Genomic DNA, 24,779 nt, shown 5'->3' with positions numbered 1-24,779 from the left:
CCTCTATCAACATTAATTATAATTATAGTTAGTTAACTATACATTCTAAATTGCCAATATATAAAGATAATTTCAGGTGCACTAGACATGCAGTATATTTGTCTTATTTGTCTTTCCATATCCACTTGAAATATAGACACAGATAAACTGAGCAAAAGCTTTTAACTTATTGGTCTTTATGTTGGGAACGCTTGGATTCTGAAGGTGAATATTTTAGTCAAGTGTTGCCAGTTTTCTGTCTTATTTTATGAGCTCCGAGTGTTGGAAGAGTATACATAACTTTGGGAAGAATGAAAAGATAAGAAATGAATTTGGAAACGCGCGTGTGACACACTGCCACACAACCTGTGCCCCTGGAAATCACCTCAGTTTTCTGAACTGGTAAATTTTCAGCTGAGGCTGAGTATGGGGGAAGGACAGAGCCATTGTGTTCTGACTGTGAGTGAAGGTATCTGCAGATGTTGGCTATGCCATATCCAATTCATCCCTGGAGATGCTAATTATGCCTTAAGAATGTGGTAATGAGGTGAAACACACTACGTGCCAGCAGGCCTAATAGATCATATTTCCTATCACTCATTTAAATCAGTGCATTAATTTTCATTACAAGATAAAGTCATGATAGAAGCAGAGGCAAACTGTGGGGAAAGTAGAGCCTAGCAAGTACAGGCAGCAAGCCACACAATAGTTGGCTCTTGAAATGCTGATCTCATTAACTTGTAGCCAGACTTGCTGAAAGATGGCTATCAGAAGAAAAACAAAAATCCCCTCGATGGTGCAATATTCGTGTTACTAGCCCTTAGCAAGGAAAAAACATACAGTTCAAGTCAAACGCCATAAAGGATAATTCCTTTGAATGCAACATTAAGCCAGAGGGAGGAGTTACAGTTTCCATTTTTTGCTCAATTGTTCCTCAATATTCATTTACTGATCACCCATCATGTCAAAGTAGAAAGGAAGAGCAGATGTTTTTCTGAAAGCTTACAATTGGTGTGACTCAGGGCCTGGTCACACCAGGGGTAGATTGGGGGGGTGGATCTTATAGCTGGTGGAAAGTAGCCTCTTAGACCTAACTACCTAACATTTTGGAGTTTTGATTCCCATGCTTTGTCCCTCTCTGTCTACTTCAGCTGTTGGTTAGAATCCAGTCTGGAATATATAAGTGGGTTTAGGGGAGATAGCTGATTTGTTCTCCAGGAAAATACATATGTAGGGGAGTAGTGAGGAACTGGTTTGACCCAGTCTTGTGACCTCTGAGATGGGGAAAGTGTCAGAAGGCAGAAAAACATTGACATACCTCTCAGGGCTTGAGATTCGGTGCTCGAGAGAGGGCTGGGATGGAGCGCTGCATTCTTCTGCTACATCTGCCACTTGAATGGGTGGATGAAATAAGGAAACACTTAAGGAGTTTGCTCTGCAAGTCACTGCCAAACACTGAGCTGAGAGTGTTAGGAAATAAAGGGAAGTTAGTCACATGTGCTTGGGCGACAGTGCGATTGAGACAAATTTTAGTGGGGAAAACCAAAACAAACCCCTCCCCTCAAAGAAAAACCAGCACAGGCTTTATCATTAGAAAGAAATGAACTTGAGTGCCATCTTTGAGAGCCACCCACTTTTGACCTTGAACACTATAGGTCAAGTCCACGTGAGAAAGTGAGAGGGGCTGGGGAGATATTGGGGGGGGGAGCAGGTAAAGTGCTTATCGTGGAAACACGAGAGCCTGAGCTCAGAGCTCAGAAGCCACATCAGAGCTGGACTTGGCCTTGGAATGCATCTTGGAGAGTGGAGAAAGGTGGATCTTGAGGGTTTGCTGCTGGCCAGAACCACTAAGTGGGAAAGATCAAAGTTCAGTGAAACACCCTGCTGAATAAGGAAGGAAGGGAGGGAGGGAGGGAGGGAAGGAGGGAGGGAGGGAGGAAGGAAAGAAGGGAGGGAAGAAAGAAGGACAGAAGGAAAGAAGGAAGGAAGAAGATGGAGAAATAATTCAGGAAGATTTCCCAGTATTGACTGTTGTCATGGATGAGCACCCCCACACACGTTATACACAACACACTTATATACACATGCAAACACACAGACAAATGAAAAGAGAGATAATTGTAAAGTGTTTCACACATAGTAGGTTATGATCTTGAAGCGATAGTAAAGACTTATTTCAATATTATATGATTGTATTAATGTTACCTTAAATACTTTATTATTGGGGAAATTTCATTCTTTTGATATTGTATCACTTTTTCAGAGGAACAGAGCCAGCAGAACGTAGGAATAATTGAAAGAAGGACTTTATTGTATTGGCTTATATGATTACAAGGTGAATGATCTCACATCTTTAGGCTGTAGTGCTGGGGAACCCTGTAGCTAGTTCAATAATCTGGAAGCCTCAGAACAAGAAGGACCAATGATGTAGCCTCAGCTCAAGGCTGAACTATGTAAGCCCTATATGACTGTTCTTGGTACAGCTCTGCTTTAGGGACTTAAGAATCTGGAGTCTGATATCTGTGGGCAATATAATCAGGGAAAAAATAGCAAAATAGAGTGTGGTGTGAAAGAGGAGGGTCCCTCTTCTTAGTTGTTCTGTCTGGGACCCCAGCCTATTGGATAGCAACGCCTGCAGTTCAGTGATTTCTCCTGCTGCTTGCTGATACACATGCTGGTCATTTATGGAAAAGCCCCACCTTCCAGAGAGCATGAATATTGGAGCCATTTTCTTGTAGTGTTCTAAAGAACATTGTCTTAGGGCACCGTGGAGAAGGGCCCTGGAAGGTGATGTGTTGGGTGGCTGGACACTGGAAAAACAGTCAACAAAGAGTTAGTATTCCTTTCAATCAAAATGAGTCATTTATCCCACAGGGTAGGGAACCCTGATTGCTCTTCGGGCTGATGAGGGAGGGGGACTTGATCGGGGGAGGGGGAGGGAAATGGGAGGCGGTGGCACGGAGGAGGCAGAAATCTTTAATAAATAAATAAATTAATTAAAAAAATAGAAGTCACAAAAAATGAGTCATTTAGTTTTAAGGTTTAAGCTTGATGAAATATTAAAACAGTTAGCTAACAATATAGAGAAGCTCAGTGAACTAAAGGAATATGTTTTAAAAAGATTTTTATTTCATTTATTGAGAGAAAGAGAGAGAAAGAGAGAGAGAGAGAGAGAGAGAGAGAGAGAGAGAGAGAGAGAGAGAACGAGAGAGCTTGTTTAGCCTGGCAGACTGCCTGTGTGTGATAACAGCACAGAGATAGGCCTTATCCGTCCTCAGAATTTATATGTTTTCCCCCAGGATTCACTTGCTTCCACTGTGGAGAAATCATTAGTGGAGGGGGGGTGTTCATTATTCTATTCCAGTTGATTGGCAGGGATCAAAAATAAAAGGCATAGTTAAGTGCAGAACCTTGTAAGGTGATGCTTGTGCTTGGCACACGCTAATCAAAGCACACAATGACGTCACACTCTGGCCAGGCCCTCTGACCTACTGTTTCCTCTTTCTCCGTGCTTGTAGCAGGTTTTGCCATTATTGCTGAGAGCTGATCCTGGACTGTTGCTGGCAAACAAGGCTAAGTAGAAACCCAGAGCGCAGAGAGCTCAGGGCAGTACAAGGACACCCATGCACAAATATCTCACGTTAGACACAAGATTTAACAATGTGGTTGAGGCACTAACTATGCCTGTGATATCAAAGAGACTGATTTATGTGTTCTTAAAATGAAGAAGTCCCTGGAACTAGAACATTCTGGATTGCTGACTCCCTTGTACCTTGGCCAATAGGCTAATATGTTTAAGGTTCCCTATGGTAGACCAGAGGGTATGTAGGGTGTGGCTCCTGGCTCAAGTACTTTTCACCCGTTTTGATAAGGTAAATGATCAAATAATAGGGCTTTCTTCATGTTGTGAGAAGCAGCACGTTTTAGATATTTTAGAAGTCAAGCCTCAGAAACTGCCCTAAGATATTTCCCGTTCTTCCAGACAATGCCAATGGGGCTTACACCTACAATTGTGAGTTGAGCTTTGAGCTTGTGGGACTTCACAAGAGGGCAATCAAACTGAGCCAAATGCATCTGGCGTGCTGTGTTGGCCCTTCTTTGGTAGCAGTGTGCCCAAACAAGGGTGTTCTCTGTAGGGTGGCTGCTTATGCCCAATGCATGTGGAAATGGCATTCATTTGAAACTCTTCCTTTGTTGTACGCTTGCTAACTTGAAATGAAACTCTAAGCAGGAAACCATGGTGCAGAAAGTGTGGAAAATAATTAAGAGGTACAAGATTTAGAGATTTCTAATGTTCTAGCATAAATCTCACTGAGAATATTTTTCATATATTTAGGTAGTACCTTCCCACAAGTAATTTTTCAACTTGTATAATTAGAACAGGAATACAATTTGCTAATATAAACAGTTTAAGTGTAACTATCTCTGTTTTCATAGAGATGCTGCATAGTTTTCAGAAATTATCCTATCAAGTAAACATAAAAAAGCTGTGCTAGTCTTTCATGTTGGACTGCAGGTCATGCAGAAACATCTTGCAGGCTTTGACTGTCTTTTGATTATTTGTCTAGCAAAGATTTTCAAATGGAACTTTTATGACAAAGAGAAGCCACATCTCTATGAAACAACACATTGGCTATCCACAAATTGCACATTGTTTTCCCAGTTTATAGATAGCCCATGCCTTGAAGGATATGGAAACAGACTAAAAGCAGTATGCATCTGCTAGTGACATTCCCCAGATGGTCTATACACCTTGACCTGTTTATTTTGCATTTAGTTTCTCCTCTGGCCTGTCAATTTGTGTGTGTGTGTGTCCCTACACACACACGTGTGTACCCTCGCAAATCCCCCATTTGTCTTCTGGACATATTGCCTTGGCTTAGTTTCTCAGATCTGGTTGCATCTCTTGTTTGTATCTGGAGATATTCCTACAGCATCTCCTATTCTCAGATACTTCCACACACTGTTTAATACTGGAGAACTGTCTGGAGCAAGCTGCACTGTGTCTAGAAGTACACAAGTGTAGTAGCCCCTGAATCATGCAGAGAACTGCAGATATTCTGGCTATAGTGGTGATGGAGAGATAAAAATCACTGGATGTTTTATAGACTGTGCTGGTCAGGGCTGTTGATGTCTGGTCACAGGCAATAAAAAAGCATCAAGATGACTCTAGAGATCTTAGGGCTCATGAAGTATTTAGAGACTTAGATTTAGAGAGAATTTACTGATAAAAATCTAGAAGAATAAATATCCTTTTTGTTTCAACAGCTTAGTAGTTAGTATTAACTACTGATCTTAAGAGAAGTCCATTTGTGTTGTTTAACAGAATGAAACAGAATGAGTGCTTTAGAAGAACAGGCATTTCTTTTCTCAGAGTGTTGGAGGCTAGGAAGTCCAAGGCCAAGGTATTGGCATCTGGTGAGTGATGTCTTGCTGTTTTCTTGCATGGTATAAGGCAGAAGGACAAGCCTGAACAGACACTGTACACTAAGGCAGGAAAAAAAAAAGACAGAACATTTTCCTATTTGGCAGTTCCTTCTATAGTGACAGTAATCAATTCATGAGAATGAAGCTCTCTTGACCTAAACAACCCCCTGGCAAAGGCCCTTTGTCCCAACCCTATTGCACTGGGAATTAAATTCCTACGTCCGAGTATAAGTCCATAGCAAAAACTCTCATTTATGCAAGTGGGGTATGTTATTAGCAAGTAATATAGAGGTCAGGATGTTTCTAGACATCTATGTTGCATGGCATAACCCTCCACAACAGAGTTATCTGCCCCTAACTGTCATTGGTTTTAAGTGTAGAAAGCCTACTATACCATAACTATAGCAGTCACATCTTATTTATTAATACTTGGTTTGGAGATAAGCATGGATTCACATCAGTGGGGCTTCTATAAAGAATTTCTCTTAAAGGAAGTGGTGCATTTCTTTCTTTGGTTGATGCTATCTCTGAATACGGACACATAGAACCATTGTTCCATCTTGAGAATAAAAGAAACATACAGACTAAAGAACCAAGAAAAAAGCTGGGCGATGGTGGCGCACGCCTTTAATCCCAGCACTCGGGAGGCAGAGGCAGGCAGATCTCTGTGAGTTCGAGACCAGCCTGGTCTACAGAGCTAGTTCCAGGACAGGCTCCAAAGCCACAGAGAAACCCTGTCTCGAAAATCAAAAAAAAAAAAAAAAAAAAAAAAAAAAAGAACCAAGAAAAAGGAAGAGAAAAAGGCGCTCAGCTTTGATGCACATCTGAACAGTGTCTATGAGCTGCTCTAGCTCTTCTTAGAGCAACTGCAAATTCATACATGGCCTGAAACAACTCATAGTGTTTTCCTATCACTTTTACCCTAAGACATCCTATTGGAGAAGGTCACTCTGATTCCAAATGAGCACTAAATAAGGTGTGTGAAGTGCATACACCCATTGGTAGGTATAGCCATGGCACTGACACTCTAATTCAGATAGAGGGGAGAGATCAAGAGGGAAATGCAGGAAAAGCAGAACATTAGAGTATAGCTGTTAAATTGTGAGGCTGAGAGGAAGCTGACATGTTGAAGGATCCACTTAAAGGAGTCAGGCAAGCTATGTGTGGAACTGATTGGGAGTATGGTGTTGTGGGCAACGTGCAGTCTATGGGAAAGTGCTTTCTCACTTTGCCCTATGGAATAATCACTGGGATGAAGTTGCTTGACTACATTTTGTGGATATCTCTAACTCTGAGAAAGCTGAGTGTGAGAAAGTTTGCTTGTGGTGTAAAAACTTGGGACGCTTGAGCAGAGACTCTAAGAGTCAGGGGCAGATCAACATAGTGGAAGACCATCATTGCTAAGGGAAATCAACTGAAGATGGCTGTTTGGAAGGGCATGAAAGGCTGCATTCATCGAAAGGATGCAGCTTTTGAAAGAGGCAATCCTAATATCATTTTGTACAGTGTGGGCAGCAAGGCAGGAAGGATGTATATGATATAAAAGAAAGGAGAAGCTGTGGGCTGCATACCGTGAGGCTTTCTTTTCTTCTGAGGGTTGACTGCTGAGGAGGAGGCATGCCAAAGCAGGGAGTCTAGTGCTTGGGGAGAGTGATCAAAGCTGGAATAATTATGTTTAGGCAATTGAAAGAGGAACAGGAGAGAGATAAATAAATGGGTTGCTGAGCAGCTGGAGTTGAATCTCATAAATTTGTGATGGAACTAATCAGAATATTTATGTGATTTTTGGCCTGGCAAAAAGCTCAGAGACCCTTTAAAGGAAATAGGCAGTTTTGCTAACTCTAGCTGGGATTTGAAAAAAGGCAGGAAGCAGAAGGTGAACTGACAAGGTAATTACTGAAGGCACTGGTTAGAAGGCTGCAGAGATCACTCAGCACTACATGGCCAGAAAAATACACTCAGGTAATCTGGAAACAGGAGACTGAAGAGAACACTGGATCGTTAGCCATCATTTAATCTTGTTTGGGGAAGGAAGCCTAAGTGTGGGTAGGGATTGAGAACTCACTTAAAATGATAGCAATACTGAATAAAGTATGATTAGAATGTCAAATCACATATCTCCTGATTTTCATAGTTATTAATATATATTTAAATATATTTTATTTGTTTGTATACAATATATTTGAACATATTTACCCCCCTAAGCCATCACTTCTTCCAAAACCTATCATACTCCCTTCCCAATTTTATATCTTGTTTTTGTCCTTTATAACTTACTGAGTCCAGTAATTGCTTTCTATATATACATAGGTGTAGGGTGCACTGGACCATGGATAATGTGGTGGAGGCCTGATGTGGGATACCCCTCTGTATGCTGTGAATATGTTTTATTACCATTGGTTAATAAAGAAGCTGCTTTGGCCTATGACAGGGCAGAATATAGCTGGTCAGGAAATCCAAACAGAGACACAGGAAGAAAAAAAGGCAGCATCAGGGAGACGCTAGTAGCTGCCAGAGAAACAAGATGTGAGATAACAAACCATGAGCCTCGTGGTAAAATATAGAATAATAAATATGGGCTAACTTAAGTTGTAAGAGCTAGTTAATAATAAGTCTGAGCTAATAAACTAAACAGTTCGTAATTAATATTAAGCCTCAGAATGGTATTCAGGAACTGGTGGGTGGGAGAGAAGTCTCCAGCTACATTTGGCACCCAACATGGGACCTGGGTCCACATAAGACATAAAAAAGCTTTAAAAGATTCTAAACATACAAAAATGTAGCCACACTCAGTTTCCTAGTCTCTCATGCTGACTGAGGTACAGAGACATATCTCTGGATAGCTGCTTATGAGACAGAGCCAGCCACCAAATACCATGAGCTAAGCAACATGGCAAATTCCCATAGCCTCTTAAAAGGGCCTCAGTACAGAGAAGTTTTCTGAACTGCTGCCTTTGGACTTGAGCGGTGGGCTTGAGAGCACAGTTACACACTGTGTGGTGGACTCCATTGGTCTCTCATGGCCACAGTACAAAGAAGCTTCTCCCAACCACTGCCTGTGAGCTTAAGAACACAGCCTCAGGCCTAAGAGCACAGCTTTACACTACTTAGTACTGCATCCCAGAGTTGGGGTGGTGAACATGACTCCCAGAGCTGGCAGTGAATGTACCTCTACTTGTTGAAAAGCTGAATAGGGCAGAGCCAACAGTCAAAGCCATGAAAGCACTGACCCTAGCCTTGCCCATGTAGCATTTTAAAAATTTTCCTGGCCAGAAAATGATTACAGATATGCAATAAAAAGAAACCTGAAAATTGTTCACAGTGTTAAAAAAATGCACATAGACTTAAGAAAGAAAATGGGAAAAGGCAATTATAAAAGAAGTAGATAGTTAAAAAAAGTATTTAAAGAGAAAGTAAAACTAATACAAAAAAGCCACATAAAGATGGAAAGTACACAGAGAGTCTGGATTATGTATACTATTGTGTTTTCCTTGAATTTTTTGACCATTGAGCTAACTACAGAGAGATATTTGATTCTGGGGGCTGCTAAGCTAAACTAACATAACATAAAGGTATCTTGACTTCAAATTTGGGTCTAGGGATGTTTCTATGGGAAAGAAATTCTGCTTTTGTTTCTACAGAAGATGAGAAGCTGTGGATTCCTACCAGGCTAATATGGTTTGATCTTCTAAGACCCCTGGAAGTCTACCATAGGAGCAATGGCCAAGGTGATCCAGTATCCAAAAGAGCATCAAGGCAACTGGCTGAGATGAAGTAGCCCCACAAGCTACTACAGCCAAGATTTAACCATAATTATAAATTTTCTTGGGATCCCCATAAGATTACCAGTGCCCCCAATCAGCAGGAAGAAGTATGGAAAATTATGCCAAAATGTCCCAAATATTGTTTATGAATGTTTGTCTTCATTTAAAGGGGGTTGATTATAAATGATTAACGGTCATAGTCAATCTCTTTCTAAAGCAAAACAGAGGATATGATATGAAAATTAATACTTTACTTTAGTATGGATTTTGATTTACTGATATAAATTTAAGGTCAATTTTCTTATAATATATACATATATATAAGTGTATTTCTACTCTTGTTTAAGGTATTGTGTTATTCAGCTTATTTAAAAATGTAATATATAGTTATAAATACAAATTAATAGTTATCTATAGTAGTCAAATTTATAGTCATGTTTGATTGTCTAGATATGCAGAGATATTTTTAAATGGATAGGTAATCTTTAAACACTTCAAAGACCTACAGAATTTGGCATTTAAAATGTTTTGCTAACTTAGACTTTTCTCAACATGAGACACATCTGCTCCTAACAGCACCAATTCCTTCAAGAGGATGATGGATATTGAAGAAACTCCTTATGGAGTTTGCTTTAAATGTGGCAAGGCTAGCCATTTGGGTAAGAAGCTGATCTTACCTGACTGCTTGACAATATGCTACATAAGCTTGACCTGCAGTACACACAGGAAAATGACTGCTGAACTTGCTAAAACAAGGTGGGACAGTCCTTAAGGGCTCCTGCTTTATGAATTATTTTGTCAGACATTCTGCAGGGTGCAGAAGAAAGTTACTGATTAAATTTTGCTGAAATAGGTGGGACAACCCTTCAGATTTCTTATGTCATTGAGAAATCTCTCAGACACTCTAGGTCTGTTGGCTGAAGATTTATGCCCCAATATTACAGAAGAACTTTGGGTTACTGTCCAGGCAGTCAGATATCTCTGTCATTTCTAGAGTTTTGGAGATTGCTTACAATGCACCTACTCTTTACTTAGGTAATAGTATATCTTTCTGGGGTCTTTGATGGAGTTGAAGACTAGATAGTTATAGTTATCTTTAGTTATGATAAAAGGTAAGCTGGATATGAAACTTTAGACTCACAAAGATAGAATAAGTGATTGAGTATTTTATTTTGTCAAATACAAATGATAGATGATTGAGTATTTGTATTTTGTTAGATACAAATAGACTATTGTAACTAATTCTTGCTTGATTATTGTTTTGTTATATGTAGTTTTACTATGTTAAAGTTAAAATCTTCCTTTTTAATTAGTCAGAAAAGGGGAGATGATATGGGTTGCTTCTATGAATGCTGTGAATATGTTTGATTACCATTTGGTAAAAAAAAAGCTGCTTTAGTCTATGGCAAGGCAGAATACAGATAGGCAGGAAATCCAAACACAGATACAGGGAGAAAGCAGGTAAAGTCAGGGAGATGCCAGTAGCTGCTAGAGAAGTAAGATTTGAGGTAATAAGCCTTGTGGTAAAATATAGAATAATAAAAATGGGCTAATTTTAGTTGTGAGAGCTAGTTAATAATAAGCCTGAGCTAATAGGCTAAACATTTTGTAATTAATATTATGCCTCAGAATGGTTATTTGTGAACTGGTGGGTGGAAGAGAAGTCTCCAGCTACAGAGGCTTCATCCTTGAAGAAAACTTACTTTCCCTTTCTCAGTAGCCATCAGCTGCCAATTTTTCTCAGGTAGAGGTGGTGCCTGGTGAGTTTCCCCACTCGTATCTATGCTAAATGTTGACTGTTTTGATCTTGTGTAGGTCTTGGGAAAGCAATCACAATTGCTATGAGTTTATAAGTGCAATGGCCCTATCATTTTCAGAAGATTGTATTTTCTTGCAACCCATCTTGATCATTGGCTCAGATGCTATTTCAGTCCCTTCTTTCATGATGGTCCCAAATCTTGGGAGTGATGTTGTTGTTGTTGATTATATATGTCCCATTTGAGGTTGATAGGATTACTTAAATCACCCACTGTTATGGTTTGGGTACCAAATGACCCCCAAAGGCTTTTGTGCATTAGTTGCCTGTTGTAATATTAGAACATAGTGGAACCTTCATTAGGTAGGGGAAAGATATCGACTCATTTGGGTGTGTGACATTGGAAGTCATTGGGACGCCAGTCCTCCCCAAATTCCTGGTACTCATAGAGAGTTGACCATCTTCTATCATGATGTTCTGTATCACCACAGCCTCAAGCAACAGGACCAAGACATCATGAACTGAAGCCTCTGAGTCCAGTTGAGCTTACCATCCATGAATTTTGTTTACTTAGGATATTCGTTACAGTGAAAGAGAACTAGCAACCTGCATTGTAAAGAGAGAATGTATATTTCAGAGGTGGTAAGAACAGATGTTAGGGTCAGATGTTCATTTTAGTGCTATATAGATTAGAACCAGGATATTTTGGTTCTGGGCTGATCATGTAGTTCTGAGATACGTGAAAAAAAGTACTTCGTAAAAAGGCATTGAGCAAGAAAAACGAACCTCCTCAATTAAGTGAATGTTTTATGAATGCCTTCGTTGGCCTGGGGAGTTATTCTGAAGACATTTCTCCATTCACCGTATTGTGGAGAATCTCTGTGACTGGCTGTTGTCTTGTAGGAAAGCCATGCGTGTGGGGAATCTGGCAACAAGCCAGGTGAGGCAGTTGTTTAGGAGTCAAATAACAGGGTGATAAAAAGTCACTGGAGGGAAACAAAGGGGGTTTGATGTAACTAATTGATTGTGAATGCAGCCTGAAGCATGTGTATTGGGGGAGACCTTCACAGTCCACTGAGCCGGGGGATGTTTTAATCAAGAGGTTAGTGTTCGTGTGAGTCCTGCTTCTCTTTTGAAAGGGGCTTATTCATTGGGGGAGTTATTGAGAACATGTGTTTATTGGGCTGCGATGGAGAAAGCTCTAACATTGTTGAAAGAGATCAGCCGTACTTCTCAACCACTGCTTACTATGTGGTAGGTGACATGGCCACTAATAGGAAGCGATGGATAGAGAGGTTGTGGTTTTTCACTTGAGGTTTGATTGACAGTTGTATACGGAATGTACCACTCTGAAGTTCGAGTTTGTTTTTATGTGGGACTCCAGTCACGGCTCGGAGTATGAGGTTTACTGGGTGATAAGCCATTGGTGTTCATTTTTATTATTTTATTATTATTGATTATATATTCTAGTTTACTATTTTCTTATTTAAATACACGATCAGATTATTCTCATTTTCTTCTTGGAGATTTCAAAATTTTAAGTTTTCTCTCATGCTCAATTATGGAAGAACATAGATGTCTTTCTGTTTTACTTCACTTGGGCTCTATGGGGCCTTTACTTCTTGGATGAATGCCATTTGTTGTAGTTGAGCTTCCTTACACACTTCAGGTGGTGATTAATGTTCACTATCAACAATGGCTGTATAGGCTTTTTTCCTCTGGGCGAAGTATTAATGAAAATAACCACATAGTGATGTGGACTAAGTTCAAGTAACTATGTATCATTTTTTTAAAAAGCAATTATGTTCTCATGACTTCCTTTTTCTGTAATTAAAAATCTCCCTAAGTTAGTTGCTTCACTGGGTTTCTGACAGTGATAAACTGTTTTGAAATCTTGGTTAACTAAATAGGGCCATTGTGAGAGAGGGAAAATACATAAGTGTTCAACATCCATAGGTGCTTCAATGAATTTATGACAGCTGAAAGCTTGAATACATAACAGGCATACCATGAAGGGCACATTGCTTTTGGATTTGCCTATTTAGGCGATTGTTTATTTGGGTTATTATTTTTCTTTCATGCCCTTTATGGTTGTGTAGATTCTCTTTCAGTGACTGCTAGTTTCACTAGGTGAGCTCCATCATATGGTTTGCTAAGACTGAGTTTTGCATTGCCTTTGAAATGAACTCAGCTAAACAACAGCCACTACAAAAGAATGCAGCCACAGTGTGCCTTACCCTTTGGATTTAACCATTTACGTGCAAAAGTGAAAGCACTGGATCAATACCAGACAACTTAGTCACTGTGCTAGATAGTTTAATGTCAACATGATATTAGCTAAGGTCTTCTGAGAGGAGGGAACCTCAATTAAGAAAATGCCTCCCTAAGACAGGGCTGCAGGCAAGCCTGTAAGGTATTTTTTTGATTAGTGATTTTGTGGAAGGGCCTAGTCCGTTGTGGGTGGTAACATCCCTGGGTTGGTGGTCTTGGGTTCTATAAGAAAACAGAATGAGTAAGGCATGGGGAACAAGCCAGTAAGCAGCACCTCTCCATGGTCTCAGCTCCTGCCTCCAGATTCTGGCCTAGTTTAAATTCCCGTCCTTACTTCCTTCAACGATGAACTATGATGTGGAAGTCTAAGCCAAATAAACCCTTTCCTCCCCATCCCGCTTTGGGTAATGGGGTTTCATCATAGCAACAGTAATCCTAATTAAGACAGCTACCATAGCTTATCAGCTTGGTTTTCAGTGTTCAGGAGCTGCTGAAAATTTCAGCACCTCTTTCCTTCCCTCCTTTCTGTTTTCCCACCAGTAAGTTGTGTAAGGAAATATACAAGAATGAAGAAAAGATAATGTTTTCTGCTAATTCCCCTCCATCACTGTCTGTTCAAAGACATAAGCACAGAACAGTTAAACTTCTTATACTTGGATTAGTCATTTACTGGTGATACTTAACCACTTATGTTCCATGTACCATAATGTTACAAAAGAATCTGCAACTTCAGATGTCTGGCCCAATGGGAAAGTTGTATTATTAATCTACTGGGATTCATACTAACAAAAATCCTGAGGCATGACGATGTTTTTCTGGGTATTATTTTAAGTGAGATGTAGGCAATTCCGTTGTCATCTAAGGTATTATTGATGAACTCTTGCCTCTAGCTGCTTTGAGGTCTGTCATGCCTTTAACCTTCTTGTAGGACTCAATGCATTGGATATTCAATATGCTTTAGTTTGTGATGACATCATGTGGATGGGGGAGAACAGAAGGTCAAATAGGTTTCAGTGGTTGGACCACCTCTGTTTATCCAGAAGCCATTAACATGCAAGAGGGTCTTATACTGCAGTCACTTGGGGACTTTCTTATTCCTGTTGGTTTCAGGAATTCTCTGGAATCAAGGTGATGCTTTGGAACGTTCTCTGCTTTCAAAGGCAACCAGCCCCAGGTGTTCATGTGCTGTGATTTATCTGGAAGCTTTTGTTTTTGTCATCAAGGGGAAAACCGTGGGTTTTGTCCATAACCTGTGAAGAGGCATGGAGATTGCCACAGGAATTGGTGGTGTATTTCCTGCTGAAGGCTGCATGTTCTCTTCAGTAACCCTGTCTGATTTTCACGTTCCTTTTCCATCTCTCAAATCACCGCTCTTTATGGCTGCATGTTTGGTGGGTTGGTTTCAGTAGTTCTGCCTTCTCATCTTAGCTTCCTTCTTGTCAGCAAAAGATGAGTTGGATAGACTCAGTGGGCGTGTCTGAACGCATGACATCCTGCTGTAGAAGGAAGGATTTACTACTCTCTGAGAGTTTCCATGTCTTTTGCCTAGACGGTCTACTTACCCTTTTAACCTACTGTATATATTTATATGTAACAAAATTTGCACATTCTAACGTATGATACATTTGACAAATGTGTAGACTCATGGAGCCCAAGCTAATGATAGAGAATATTTCTGTTCTCTGACACATTTCTCTATACAAGGACCCATTGCTTGATATCAATTACCAAGGATTAGGTTTGCATTTAACCAGAGTCATGGACTTTACATTTCTTTGTGTCAGATTTCTCTCATTCAGCTCAATGTTTTACCTAAATTAATTTCTTTTAGTTACTACTAATAGTTTTATCAGCATATCTCTTTTGTGTATTCTTCCATTGAGAGGTATTTAGGTTGCTTCTTGGTTTTAACTATTGTGTTTAACTATTTATACATTTTTGTATAATATCTCTTTTCAATGTATATTTTTATTTCTTTTGTATAATAGCTGGGAACACAATCGTTTGGTTATTTTTAGATATGTTGCTTAACCTGATTCTGAAAAAAAGCAACTGGGGATATTGATAGAAGATCTAGGAATTGTATCCACTTCTCTTCTTTAGTATTCTGATATATATATATATATATATATATATATATATATATATATGGTCTGCCTTGTGTTAAGTTCTCCTTTATAGGGTATTATTTTTATTCTATAATGACTATTTCTTAAGAAATTGATGTTAGAATCAAACCATATTCTTTACTTCTGTATTTTTATTGATTAATTTTGCTTTGTTTTGTTCATTTCTGTTTTGAGAGCCAATTAGAGATTCTGACAACTATGATGGGATCCTATTTATAGTTTGTAGGAGACCTATATCATTAGACTTGCTATAATTATCATTAGATAAACAAATCTTGGTTTCGTTTTGAGAAATCTTCACTAGTGGGGTGTATAAGGTTCATTCTTCCTACAATATTTTGAGTGATTCTATTGTGAACAACATTGCTCCTTGGACAGAGGCGTGTTGCATAAAGGTGGTAGTCCAGCATGTAGTTCTGTCTCCTCATCTAGAGTTGACAAGCCATTGTTCTTTCTGAGTCAAGTCTGCAGTCAGTGAAAAGCTGCATGTGCATCTCTGCAGATCAACAGAAGGATGTCTGTAAGACATTCCGAGGTAATTCAGAAGAACACAATTAGATTTTATAACATCGTGTTGATGTTGTTATTTATCAAGCTCCAAGGAGGCCTCTTTTAGTTTCCTATTTGAAGGCCCAGAAATAATTTTCCCTATTGTGAAGGTTTCCCATGGAAATTCAGAAATAGCATTTGGAACATAGCATTTGCACAATGCACATTCTTCCATGTTCTCTGTGTGAGCCCATAACTTTGTAGTTAGCCTGATCTCCACCCCTCCCCTACCCAATTGTGTCGATTATCCCTTTCTTCTGTTGTTTTTTATCTTTGGAGGGCTCTCACTATTTGGGGATTTAGAAACAACACAATTTTTTTTTTGAGGATGATAATGCATATAGGCAAAGAGAGGCTGGGCTTTGTATTAAACAATAGGCAAAGAGAGGCTGGGCTTTGTATTAAACACGGCACCTTGCCTGTCTTTGCCTCGACTGTGTTCCCTTGGTATCTTGGCTTTCTTTAACTTCTTTAAGAATCTGTTCTATGGCTCAGCCAAGTTCCAGCAGGTGTCATGCAAACCCTTGCTAGCTACAGATACCCTCTTAAAATGTACTTAATCATACATTTAAATCTGAAGTATTAATGTTAAAACTATTTGAAGACACATTTCCAGCTACAAAACCAACACGGAACTTTTACACAAATAAATATGGCAGAACCAAACTAAAACTCTTGAGTTTCCCTTAGTCTCTAGGTTTGGGCCATGGAAATTGCCTGATATTTGATTTACAGTTATCATCATTATTTAATATACTACATGCCAACATTGCATAGGGATCCTTTTTGCTCTTGAGGCTTGCTCTAAACCAAACACACAGTGAAGAGACATACTTTTTATATTTGTCTTCAGTTGTATGAGATAATTCTCAATGCTCTTTATTCATCCTTGCCCATCTTCATGCAATTTAACAAATTAAAGTGTGTTATATAAAATCTGAAGTTGAGTTAAATGTGTTTTCTGTGGGTGGATATACACGCGCGCGTGTGTGTGGCAGAGTGGGAGACAGAAAACTGAGTGTGCTACAGTATGAGATTTTGTGATGAAGAATTATTCGATGAGAGAGATGGAAAACACATACCTTTTGGAGTTCCTTCTTTACTAGTAATAGATGGGGTTAGAATGAGGCTGGACTTGACAGTAGAGAATGCATTTGGTAAGCGTTGGGAGAATGAGAACCAGCAAGTGCAGCCGCATGAATTAGAATCTGGAGAGTTTGGCAGGAGCCTGTCAAGCCTTCGGGATGCCAGTTGATGAAGGCATGCTAACATTGCAAAAAACATTGCTATGTCGCCTGAGAGTTCACAGCAAATTTTGTGAGAAATGGAGTCACCATTTTGGGAATGAGGAGCACAAATGCCCATAAAACTTCGAAATAATTCCATCATCACTTCCCAGCTTTTCCTGCCGAGTCTCTTCTTCCTGCAGTCCTCAATTAGTAAAGAGCTGGGATATGTTTTGGTTCTTCATCTTAAAGTACAAGGAGCAATGCTGGAGAGGGAGATGGAAGGGACACCTCTCACCTCTCAGTGCCTCTTCTCTTTCTGTTCTTTAGAGTCATTTTAGAGATTTACTTTTTCCCCTATTATATTAATATATCAATGTGTGTATGTAATATTTAGTTTGTGTTTATGTTTACTTTCACACATTATTTATTTTTATTATATTGCCATTAGTAGAACAAAGTAAGAAATAAAATAAGCAGATAAGAGAGAGTCAGGATTTGGGATATGTGCTTGAATTAGTGTGTACTATATCTTTCTCTTCCACCTGATACTCAGTGAAGTCCATTTATCTAAATAAAATTTACTTTAGCTTCTTTATCCTCCATAGTATAAAACTGTTAGTTGATAGTGAATTGAATTGATTTTCAGAACAACAGTTTAGCATGTCTGAGATACATGGATATTATTTTATAATAGAATTTTTGTTTTAAAAAGGCATCAGGGTTGCTGCAATATTCTCACATTTCTCTAATGTCAAAACAACAGACACAAAAAGAGGCTGTGGTTTCACCAGCACTTTTATTAAGTGGCTTTGCATACACAACCGGTTTCGCACATCCCCACACGTATCTGTAAGGTGTTGTGTTCAGCCTTCTCCTGCTGTCTTCTGAGACAAAGCAGAAACCGCTGAGAAAGGTGTGGGGGTTTGGATAGCATTGCATTAGAGTACACCAAAGTTTCTTTTTGTTTCTTTCCAGGCAATAAAACATGTGGGACTAGAAATAGAAGAGAGGAAGGGAGGTCCTATTGACAGATAAATGCGTAGATTGGGCTTTAAATAATAGGCTTTTTAAATCTGTGCTTGAGGTTGGGTTGGAGTTTTGCCATATTGTTTAAATTAGCCCAAGAGATGAGAGGAGGCTTTTACAGGAAGCCATTGTAATTTTCTGCCCTTAGACACTAGCGTTTTTATGAGCTGAAGTTAACTGTCTCAAGGGACAATGGAATCCCTCTGAAATGCTTTCTGAGATTGTTGAACAGTCCATTGCTATTTCCTAGCCTGCACTTAGAAGAACGGGGACTTTATTTCATTTTGTGATGACACAGCACTGTCCCTAAATGTCATTTTTCTTTACTGTGATTTTTTTCAAAACAATATTCAGAAAAAAAAGTCTTAAACAAATTTCTTCAGTAGAGGTGTTTCATGATGACTTTGAAAAAATCATAGACATTTAACTATTACTTGGTTATTAATACCTATGTAACAAAGCAACAGATTAAAAAACTACTAACACTAGAATTTTTATGATATATAAAGTATAATAAGCATTTTGAGATACAGATATGAAAACATGAATTACATTTGTTTCTGTTAAAAATTATTTTGTTACGTTTTACAAATTTTAAATTCATGTGTAGTGTTTTTATAACTTTACCATCATTGATATCTATAAAGCAGTTTTCTTTTAACAGTGGGGCTTTGTTGAATGTGACTTGATAAACATTTAGTGTTCCTTGCTTCTACAGTTGGGTCAAATGACAAGCAGGGTGGAAGGCAGTGGGTGTGAGAAAACAGGGTGTTTTGGGGCTCACATTATGTCCATGTGGTTTGTGTGGTTGCTCAGTAGGAACCATTGAGACACTGGTGAATCAAACCAAAGAGTTATGATGACAGAGATTTCTGTCCTGTCTGGTCACACAGCCATTCAATCCCAAAGAAATACACGGTGGTCTACTATATTAATTATAAACTGGTTGGCCTAGTAACTCAGGCTTCTTATTAACTCTTATAACATATTATCCCATAATTCTTCTCTGTGTTAACCATGTGGCTTGGTACCTTTTTTTGGCAAGGCAGTCACATCTTGCTTGCTCTATGTCTGGCTTTCTCTGTGATGACTGCAGACTGACCCTTTCCTCTCCCAGAATTCTCTTGTTCTCCTTGTCCTGCCTCTACTTCCTGTCTGGTTGCCCCACCTATACTTCCTGTCTGGCTACTGGCCAATCAGCACTTTATTAAACAAGTACAAGAAACAAATTTTTACAGGGTAAAATGATTGCCCCACAGTAAAGTTAGCGTGACATGCTATGGAAATTGTGGCAAATAGCTCAGCAGCATTTGGAAAGACCACAGCCTTGCTGTGATGTAATAAAGAACAAATGTTGGGTTGCTAAGGAATCATGTCACATATTGACCACACTGACCCTTTTGTGCAGCATAAATGTTCTTATTAATTTTACTTACATTTTGCCACAAATTACAGTAGGCCCAGAGAAATGACAGAGGACATGGCTCTCTTCTCTACCGCATACCTGAATGAGTCCCTTTCTGTGACTGTGCTAGAATGCCCTTGTGACATCTCTGAGAATTCAAGTGCCTCTGTCCTGACTTCTGTCAGAGGCTCCTGTAGTCATTCCTTCTTTGTTCTTCTTGCTCAGATGCAGAATGTTTGTGCCAGAGTCACAGCTGACTGTCAGCTTCCTGCATCTTGGAGCAGCCATGATGGCTGTGATCCTTTTCCTCTCCTCTCTGAGCTTCACCTGGGCAGAATGGGAGAAGTTGCTCAGAGTCTTGGTGTGTAAAAACCTTCAGCACTTGAATATTCATCAGATTCCTTCCCCGAATGTGTGTTCTCCTTCCATTCTTATGAGACACTTTCCCTCAGTCAGTCTTGATTGGTGCTTGCAAAGAAGTTATCACATCATTTGTGAAAGGCACATACACACATTCACAAACATGCACACTCACATGCACACACATAAGCGCTCTCTCTCTCTCTCTCTCTCTCTCTCTCTCTCTCTCTCTCATACATACACACACGCATGCACGTGCACACACACACACACCATACAGCTTCTCCCTTCAAACAATCTCTGACATAGACATAAACAATAGGGATACATATTTGCTTCAATAACTTTACTGTCTAATCAAAGCAACATGCATCCATTCATTGTCAAATGTACTCAAAGTATGTATTAAGTCTACTTGTAATCTATAGCCCCAACCAGTCTTACATGTGTACTCCTGGTGATGGAGCTACGACTTTTCTACAGTTGCTGCAGGCCCACACAGTGATTGGTCAGTAATTTTTTTTTTGGCAGCCTGTGCTAACCACTCAGTTCTTTCTAAAATGCCATCTCTGTGCCTGGATTTTCAAAGTATTGCTTTATTTATTATCTATTACCCTTATCTATTATATTTCTGTTCTTTTCCCTTTCATGTCTGTGCAATATAATAGCAGTGATAATAATAATAAAAATAAAAACCATCCAATGGATGGATCAGGGCTTTGCAATTGGACTTGGTGTGAAACCAATTGTGACCTGCACCTTCTGCAAACAGTACCTTACTGAATCTCTGAGTCTCTGGCTCATGAGACACTGCAAAAAGAATGGAGAGGAAGTGTTTGATGCCACAAGGCCTAGAGCAGTGTGTTTTATTCAATGGAGCCTTGTTAGTACAGGGGTGGGACAGTTCTTCCCAAGAAGGGCTCTCCCAGGCACTGCAGGGTGCTCTGCATCCCTGACCTGAAGGCATTGACTGCTGGTTACATCCTCCATTGTGTCAGCCCCAAACTGCTGCACACATTCATTCCCAGATGTTCTGTACAGGGCTGGCGCAGCCCTGTGTTCAGAGGTAACTGGGGGTTATACCCCTTTCCTCCGATGCCATTTATCCTTTATCATTGTTATTATTTTGAGAGAACAATGTGATAAATTCATTCTGGTGTTGTTTATGTTAACCCATCCCAAAGTGCACATCTCCCATACTCTATGCCCTTAATCATATGTTTCCAAACAATTCTTCCCCCTTCCAGGGCTTTGTTGAAATGAAACTTCAGTACTTAAAGAAGCTCCGTGTCACCTTTCAGAATCAGTTCAGACCTAAACCCCTGGGCTTCTAGGTATAAACCATCTCTATGAGCTCCTAGATGGCTGAGTCATGATTATCACATTGCAATGCACCGTGTTTCATGTCTACCTTTCAGTACATGTGAGAAAAGTTACCATTTTGATTGTGTCAACAACAGTGTGTAACATATAGTAGATTGTCAAGAAATATTTGCTGTTGTTTAAACAAGAAAGATGAAAGGTATTGTTAAGGAGGGAAACACTTCGGTAGAAGGAAAGTAGAAACATTTTATGTCAGCTTGCCACACTGTAGAGAACAGTGGTTACATTTTAGTCTTCATGCGTGGGGTGAAGGTCTGTGCTCTCTTGTGCAGATGGTGAGGGACAGTTGACAACGAATAAATGGCCTGGGTTTGCACAGGTGATACCTGAGGTTAGAAAGAACATTTGCTTTAGTCAACTTAACTTTCTGCTGAAAAGTTTGTCAAAAACCCCAGAGTGAGATTGAAAGGTGACAGGATTATGATTATTGAAAATAATTTCAGAACATTCAGATTGGGGAAGGATGCAGAATTGAATTCCCAACAAGAGCAAAGTCAAGGACTGACAGCAAATTATACCTCAGCACAACTGATGAAAGTTGAGAATTTCATTAGCTGAACCACTGAAGAAGCTTTCTAGCAAACTTCAAGTTTAGAAGGGCTCTTTCTGCTGTTTTCAGCAGTCTTATGAACAAGGCTCTAGTTCTCCTTCCTTCCTCCCTCCCTCCCTCCCTCCCTCCCTCCCTTCCTTCTTTCCTTCCTTCTGTCCCTGTCCCTCCCTTGCTGCCTCTTTTCTTCCTTCTTTTCCTTTCTCCCTCCCTCTATCTATTTCTCTCTCTCCCTTCTCTTTATTCCCCCTCCCCTTTTGTTACACAACTTTTCACTTTGTCACCTTGGCTGGTCTGGAACTGACTCTGCAGATCAGGCTGGCCAAAAACTCATAGAGATCCACCTGCCTCTGCCTCCTAAGTGCTGGGATTAAAGGTTTGTACCACCAAGGCTGGGATTTTGTTGCTGTCTTTACAGGGTCTCAGTGCATAATTCTAGCTAATCTGGAACTCACTATGTAGGTCACTATGCTGGCCCCAAACTTGCACTAATCTCCTGGGTGCACACCTTCCAGCTTTGGGATGAGAGGCTTGCACTACTGTATCCAGCTCTCTCCATTCACTTTAACCTCAGCAGTTAGTGCTAGTCACAGCATGATCTGCATGATCTGTAGGCAGCTTTCAGTGCCACTGAAGGGAGAGCATGCGCACACCTGCTGCTGCGCCTCTGGTCTTAGACTGCTCTGTCGGTGCTAGTGAAGCTATCCCGAGGGTCAGGAGCTAGGAATATGATTCGTTTTCTCAGAAGTTCTCTATCAGTTTCCTTATTTTGTGGCCCAGGAAGTTGGAAAAAAGATGCTTACTTTGGTGTAGTCTTGCTCATTTTATATGGGTGGATTTTTGTTTAAAAATAATCTTTTAGCTAAGCCTTAAAACCAGAAGAGATCATTTCCCCTTAATGTTTTATTTGATTTTATTCAGTTTATTGATTTGCCCAAGAGTATATTTCTGACTTTGTTTATTAAAAAGCAAGCAAAAAAGACATAAATAAAAGTCTACCAACCAACCAAACAAACAAAAAACTGCTGTGTTCAATTGCTGGTTGGAATTGATTATAATCAGTAAACATATTCAAGTTAAATGATTCAAGTTTTAGCTTCTCTCAAATGTGTGGGACAGCCCTACCAACTTGGATAAACCCAGGCAGATTGTGAGCTTGTGAAAGGTGATTTCCCTGCTCTTTGCTGCAAGATTCGCTTCACTCATTTACGAGCCAAGATAAGACCGAGGGTCTGTGTAGGTAGACTAATTGAAGAAACAGCCAGGATGTAGAGATAGAGGAGACAACAAATATTGTCCTCAAGAGATGAGCCATCTGGAGGAGGAACTAGACACAGCTGCAATAAACAATGCTCAGGACATTGTAGAAGGAGGCTCTGAGGGAGGGTTAAGGATAAGAAGGAATGGTTTGCTTTGGAAGGCGCCATCACTGAGCCAGTTAATGGGATTATTTGTTCTCAAACAAAGTGCATAGCGTTCGAGGACTCCAGAGCTACAAATGGTGTCTCCAGTCACAGCCTTGTGGTGAGTGAGATACTGAGGGAGAATTTTGATGGACAGCGTGAATCCTTAGAACTACAAGGAAAGCTGTTTCAGTCATCTGCCAAGCTTTCGCTGGGAGCTCAGTGTCTTTTGAGTGAAGATAGTTTCTCCAGGATGTGCAGGGCTGTTTAAACGAATGACCTGTTTCATGCTCATGTCTCAGCATCAGAGGACACCATGTCAAGCGTAAGCTGGACCCACCCAGCCTCAGTCGTCTTTGCATGTACTCTGAGAAATCATCATGTTCACTAAAAAATGCACTTATGAAATGTTCTTCTTCCTTAATGAAATCCCTGACTATAATTTTATGAGCTAAGATAATAGAATTTTCTGTCTAGCTCACTATCAACTCATGATCACCCCCAGGCTGGATCTCACATTGTGTCATACTAATTCATGTTAGGGTGCCATACTACCGCCCACAAATCATCAGTAAACCGTCACCCTCATATTATTTTGTAACAATTTCATAATTTTTTCTTTATTTTCTAGTTGATAGATTCCATGAAAATTCTGGCAGAGCTCAATTTCTTAATTTTGGTCATTTCCTATCTGCATTGCCAAACTGCCACAAATTTAGTGTTCTAAAAAACAGTCATTTGTTATCTATTTGTTTTGAAAGTTAAGGTCCAAGTATCAACATGTCCAAATACAACAGCTACCCTTTTTCTGGAAGCTGCCAGGATCCACTCCTAGCCTTTTCCAGCTGTGGTTCCTTTTCAGGTTGCATTGTTTTGATATGATCCCTCCTTTGCATTGTCCCCAACTTCTGCCTTTGTGCTTATTTCCCTCTCTGACTTTCCTTCTTTCTTTTGTAAATTTTTTTGTGTGATTAATCTAGTGTCTGGGCAATTCTTCCCATCTTAGAATACTTCTGGGATCTGGGTGGTATGGATGTTCTGGGCAAGGGCGCCTAGTCTGTTTCTGGGAGGGGGGGGGCAGATAGAAACCTGGATGTGGATGTACTGGGGGAGGGGAACCAGAATGTGGATGTACTGGGGGAGGGGGACCTGAATGTGGATGTACTGGGGAAGGGGACCTGGTTGTGGATGTACTGGAGGAGGGAGACCAGAATGTGGATGTACTGGGGAAGGGGGACCTGGTTGAGGATGTACTGGGGAAGGGGGACCTGGTTGAGGATGTACTGGGGGAGGGGGACCTGGTTGTAGATGTACTGGGGAAGGGGGACCTGGTTGAGGATGTACTGGGGGAGGGGGACCTGGTTGTAGATGTACTGGGGAAGGGGGACCTGGTTGAGGATGTACTGGGGGAGGGGACCTGGTTGAGGATGTACTGGGGGAGGGGACCTGGTTGAGGATGTACTGGGGGAGGGGGACCTGGTTGTGGATATACTGGGGGAGGGGGACCTGGTTGTAGATGTACGGGGGAGGGGACCTGGTTGAGGATGTACT

The 24,779-nt window shown here is 40.2% G+C and overlaps 1 protein-coding gene and 1 long non-coding RNA gene across 2 annotated transcripts in view; one reads left to right on the top strand and one right to left on the bottom strand.

The window, feature by feature from the left end:
• LOC142858252 (uncharacterized) overlaps nt 1–1,371 on the bottom strand; it is a 29,759-nt gene extending 28,388 nt beyond the window's left edge. Inside the window, exon 1 of the long non-coding RNA XR_012911993.1 lies at nt 1,298–1,371. This is a non-coding gene — a long non-coding RNA (uncharacterized LOC142858252). The remainder of the gene's footprint in view (nt 1–1,297) is intronic.
• Nucleotides 1–24,779, top strand: part of Hmcn1 (hemicentin 1) — a 452,651-nt gene that overhangs the window by 36,859 nt on the left and 391,013 nt on the right. The window lies entirely within an intron of this gene.

Source organism: Microtus pennsylvanicus, chromosome 10 (genome assembly GCF_037038515.1).
Source record: "Microtus pennsylvanicus isolate mMicPen1 chromosome 10, mMicPen1.hap1, whole genome shotgun sequence".
NCBI classification, from domain to species: domain Eukaryota; kingdom Metazoa; phylum Chordata; class Mammalia; order Rodentia; family Cricetidae; genus Microtus; species Microtus pennsylvanicus.
The sequence above is the reverse complement of the archived record's forward strand: the minus strand, read 5'-3'. Positions and strand labels throughout refer to the sequence as shown.